Consider the following 6,135-nt stretch of genomic DNA (forward strand, 5'->3'; position numbering starts at 1 on the left):
CTGCATATCATTTTAATCAGCAGAAACTGCTGGTGCCCCTAGGCATTCCAAATGCCCTAGGCATTTGCCTAGTTTGCCTATGCCTAGGGCCGGCTCTGCTTATTATTCACTTTATTCAGACAGTTCATTGCACTAAGTTTAGGTGACTTTATCATTATTATCAGTGGCAGAACTTATGGATGGTGAGCCCAGGTTCATAACTAAACTAAAAATAATTTGGGCCCCCTATTCCACCCCAATCCAAGTTCACAATATGGAACACAGTAGTGGGTGACAGGGAGAGGCAGAGAGTGGCAGGGCCGGCAGAGTGTGACGGAAAATCAGAAAGAGGGTGACAGGGACAACATTGGAAATCTTAGGGGGTAGATTTATCATAGCACTTCCTGCTTCGCCTCATTAGTGAGGCAAAGCAGGAGGGGAGACAGATAAGATGTCCTAACATCTTGCCTGCCGAAGCGGGGGAGCGCTAACTCCCCCCCTCTGGAGATGCCTCCTCCAGCTGACAGCGCATCAGTTAACACTGACGCACTGTCTGCTTCTCCCCAGCCAGCTGGACTGGGCATGCGCAGGATCTCACATTAGATCCTCAGCGCAGCTCAGAGCCAGCAGCAGGGACAGCTCTGTCACTACTGTGGACATAGGGCATCGCCACCTGCAGTTGTGAAAGTCGATAGCTGCAGGAGGGGAACAGTCAGCGATGTTGACCATTCATACATTGGGTAGGAGGCAGGCGCACAGTATAAAATATCGTTCCTGCACTATGCCTCCTGCCACACACCGCCGCATGTTAGACACCCACACAGCGGTGTCATAGATCAGGGGAAGCGATATCCCCTGCCATAACGCAGGGGGATAGCACAAAAATCCCCTGATCGACGGGTAATAAATCTACCCCTTAGTTCTCAGGAGTGCCGTTTCTCTGCTCCTTCTGCACCAATGGTAGTTCTGATTATGTATGTCACACTGAAAGGGGCTCATTTATCAGTCAATATTTGTGGCTGCTTCCCTGAAAACAATGGAAGGAGGGATGGTATATACACTATATAGTGTGATGGCTGGATGAACCCGTGAGAGGGGGAAGTGAGGGTGGAATCAACGTTACACTGAAGAATTTTCAATGTTCCTTAATTTCCTCCGATGTATTGATACATAGAAAATAAAGAACAATATTTCATGCAGTGTGTTGTATAATTCATTATATTTGTGAGCGAACAGTAGATTTCAATAAGTAGGAAATTTTAATTTCACAAACCTCACTTTAGAAGGTTATTCAGTATTCGTACCTCCTCACTTACATGGGACGATAGAATTATAAGCATGCTGTATCATGGTTTCTTTGAATGTGAAAAACGTTCCAGTACTCACGGTGGATCATGTGGTTTTATAAAGGTTTAGGCATTTTCTCTATGATAAAAGATGATTTATTATACAGACATATGAATTTTTTTTTTATATAAAAGATGCTTTCTCACTGAGGGTCACAACTACCCAAGGGGATCGGTTAGCCCAAAATCTGTGTGCAATGACCTTTAGGTACAAATACTGAATAACCTACTTATGAAAAAGTACCTTGATGTGCTTTCCCTCACTTGAGGTTTGTGAAATTGAAATTTCCTTATTTAAGTCTACTGTTCGCCCACAAATAGTCAATTATACAACATATCAGTGGCATTTTTTACCCCCTCCCCCCAGGTAAAACCCACCACTGTAGTGAAGCTATATGCAGTGTGTGAGACTGCACTGGCTTCACTGTGACTGGCAGTGACTTCCTATTGGAAGTCCGAACCGCCAGTCACCAAGGCAGTCCCATTGGAGGATCTTCCCTCCCTCTGGGATACCTCTATGGGCTGCTGCATGGCAGCCCATAAAATCCATGGTCTGAGCATGCGCAGTACCTACATTGTTACTGCTCATGCACTGGTCCTGGTGTCTGTCATCTGTATTGTACAGGCACCAAGACCGTGATTTCACTTCTATAGGCTGTTGCCGTAGCAGCCCATAGAATCTGGCCGCATGCGTAATGTCATCATTGAACAGGTGCGGGAATGCTGCAGGGGGACCAGGTGGAATGGTGACAGGTATGGGTGCTAGCATCGCGGCCAGTGGCAGCCTTCCTCCTACAATAAGGTACTAGCTGCCACTGCAACACGCTGCATGAAAAATTGTTCTTTATTTTCTATGTATCAATACATTGCAGGAGAAATTAAGGAACTTGAAAAATCATCAGGGAAACAAGAATACATACCTGTACCATGAATAAGTATTCCACCATCGCTTCCCCCTCTCATGGGTTAATCCAGCTATTGTGCCATCACACTATACTATCCCCTCCCTCCATTGTTGCTTATTTTGTGGGTTCAAGGGATTTATCTCAGTGTATAGAAGGGCAGATTTAGCGGAGTGACGCACCCCATAGGTTCCTTACCCTGTTTTTTACCACTTCCCCCGATAACACCTGCAACACTTGCAAATATTAGGATGGTGTATGAAGGTGGGTCCGCAGCTGATAATGGAGATTCCTGCTATTCCTCACTTGCTGCCGGCAGCCACACCCCCCATAGACTTCTGCCAGATTTACCAATGATTGTACCTGTCGACCTCGACAATACAACCATATCCCGCAGGGACAGGCTTCTTTCAGAGCACCTTTAACTGCGGGTGCAGATCCATACCTCCCAATAATGAAATCCCATATTGCACTGCAACCTCTGTGTGGTAAGATCCCATCCAGATAACATTGCATATGTGGTCTATTATAAATGGGCCCCTTATAATGCAAGATACATGCCAGGGGCAATTCTAACTGGTTAGCCCACATTTTCTAATATGGCAATATTTAAAAAAATGCAAAACCAACCTGGTTTTGCCTTTTTATTGTCACTTTAAAAATATTAGCCATTTTGCCGGCATCACGCCCATTCCTGGATCTCGCAGGCTATTTACAAGTTTGAACATTTAGTTTTCCCAATAGTGTAAGAAAATTATATTGCTGATGATTGGTCGAATTGAGTGATCATAATTACTGTGTGCTTTAATTGTTGCTGCTCAATATAGCAGACAACCAAGATGTTTTAGAGCTCCATATTTTGACAGCGACAGTATGCGTTTTTGTTGCACGTTACATTTGCCCTTCTGCAGTGCACATGGTTTTGTCCACTTGAGAAGGAATTTGCCTTTGCGAGTGAACCAGAATAAGGGCCAATGTGTGCCAAAAGTGGGTGGGGACAAAGTGTCTGCTTTGCGGACAAACCTTACAAAAAGAAACACAGCAACCCCTCCAACATGAAAATAAAAACGCTGTATGTACCCCAGCTAAATCACCTACACCATGGGTCCTCAAACTGCGGCCCTCCAGATGTTGTGAAACTACAAATCCCAGCATGCATTGCCACAGTTTTAACACTCCCTTATAGCAAAACTGTGGCAAGGCATGCTGGGATTTGTAGTTTCACAACATCTGGAGGGCCGCAGTTTGAGGACCCATGCCCTACACCGTGTTCCCTCCCTTACATCACCTATATCCTGCGTGTTTCCCACCTACATTACCTGTGCCCCTGCATGTACCTCCCTACATCACCTGCACATGCGTGTATCCTCTCCAGCTTTGCCTACATGTTTCATGTAACCCCCTTACATCCCTTGCATGTAACCCCCATACATTACCTGCACCCTGAGTAACCCTCCCTAACATCACCTATTCCCTGCATTTACGGCCCCCTACATCACCTGCCCCATGCCTGTAACCCCCCCACCCCATTACATCACCAATATCTTGTACCCCTTTACATTACCTGCACTCTATAATAAATGAAATATGTTAGAGAAAAAAATAAAAATACTCTAGGGACATCAAATAACTTTCACACCAAACTTATGTCACATTCAGATCCTCTCCACAAAGGGAATATAGAGCAGGTGGCTGGGTATAGTGAAGAGAGCGTCTGGGGCTATTGGGAAACAATTCTAACCATTTGGTACCCAGACTCTCCTCTTCAGGCTATACCCAGTGTTCCCTGTGTCCCCTTGCAGATGGAAGAAGAAATGCCAATTGGTACAGCATTGCTATTTTCAAATGTATCAAGCAGGGATGTAATGATAAGTTTGGGCATTATGATGATGACATTCTCGGAATGTCGACAGTCAAACCATTGATATTAGGGGTAGGCTACAAGTGGCAGAGTTAGGCTTCAGGAGGGTGTTTTGTTAAGCTAAGCACTAGAAGCAGGGCCCAGGATGGGCTCCAGATGAAGGTTTGGGTTTATGGATAAAGCGGTCAACTGCTTACCAAAAAGCCACAGGATCGGAAATTTGACCTGAAGTCTGACCTTCTCATATCGACATTTCATACCCAACCCTAAAGCAAATTTAAAATTGAGGAAAAAAGCTATACATTTAGCCATCATTTTCAGAATGACACAAAATAAAGTGTATTCTAGCCCTTACAAAACCTTCACTCAACTGCGTCACTCAACCTTCATTCAACTGCTGCTTTAAAGCCTCAATTTCTTCCAGATTACCTCCAAGTTTCAGCAGGTCCTTTACAGACTGTCTAAGGGCAGGCCTGACAGGCCTGATTCTCATAAACCTGTAGACACACATCCTTGCTGGATCTAAACAAGAGGACTTAGTGCCCGTAGGGCACAGACCTATGAGTGTGACTCAATATATGTTTATATGTTTGTGTGTGAACGCCTGAAAACGTTTTGTCTAGTATTTATTTTACGGAGAACAAATAAAAGTTAATTTTTAAATTTAACCATACCCGGGGATGGAACAACCCACCCCACCTCCCCATGTGTAACTAGTACCCTCACCATTAACCTAATCCCAATAAACGACACTGTCCCCACACCAGGGCTCTGATAAAAGAGCGGTGTAACTCAGTCTGTATCATCCTTAATCTTGTGTTTTAATACCTAACCTCCAACACACTGTAGATAAGCCAAACATCCCGACAGATGTTTAAATAGATTACTGTATGTGATCACAGTTCAAGAGTGCCCCCAAAAAAGAGAGAGTCTGTCCCTCTTCTCCTTCTACCTCCAAGTTTCACCTGTATACCCTCTCACAAGAAGGGCCTCCTACCTTCTTGGTACTCACCTGACACAATACCGGTCTCCAGTGTGCACACAGATTTAGGGACTCTGACTCCCATCGGTCTGCCTTTCTGGGATATCCTGTTATCAGTTGCTCTTGTTGGGACTTAGGACCTTATTCTGGTTCAATCTCAAAGAGAAATTCCTTCTCAAATGGCCAAAACTATGTGCACTGAAGGTGGGGCAGATGTAACTTGTGTATAGAGAGTTAGATTTGGGTGAGTGATATTGTTTCTGTGCAGGGAAAATACTGACTGCTTTATTTTTACACTGCAATATAGATCTCACTTTGAAGTAAAACCCCACCCAAATCTAATTCTCTCTGCACATGTTACATCTGCCCCACCTGCAGTGACATGGTTTTGTCAATTCAAGAAGGAATTTGCCTTTTTGCGAGTGAAACAGAATAAGGGCCTAAATCAATTTGTTATATTATATGTATTTGTGATTTAACTTTGTTGTGTCCATTTGAGCCCATTTTTATATTTTAAATTGTATTGTTTGTCCATCCAATTCTATTATTTGTGTACAGAGTGAAGCTTTGTAGTGCCTTATAAATAAATGATAAAAGTAACAAAAATAAAAGAAGTACAGCTTATAGCAGGAAACACTGCTTTTATTCCTGCATCCAGAATTTGTATTCATCTTTATCTAGTCCTGGAACAGTGTGTATGAAACTAGAAAAGCCTTTTGAAGGGAATTTCACTCTTGACACTGTAACGTTGGAATCAGGATGGTTATGGGACAAGTGGAAGCAACAGAGCCTCTGCTGAGACTAACCAAGTATCATGTCAACCAACCACTTTCATTAGTAATACCCACAATGCAATAGGAACGGGTGGAACTAGCCTTTAGGTATGTCTGATAAACTTCAACGTTTACACAAGCTTAATTCTTGATCCTGTCATAAGCAAATGGCGGGATTTATACCAGTGGCGCCCACAACTGCAGATATCAGATGAGGGCAGGTGGCATACAGCACACTAGGAATAGTGAGAGCCAAAGGCAAACATAGGTAGAGAATCGCTGAACAAGTAGG

Source organism: Crinia signifera, chromosome 1 (assembly GCF_055691185.1).
Source record: "Crinia signifera chromosome 1, ASM5569118v1, whole genome shotgun sequence".
Taxonomy (NCBI): domain Eukaryota; kingdom Metazoa; phylum Chordata; class Amphibia; order Anura; family Myobatrachidae; genus Crinia; species Crinia signifera.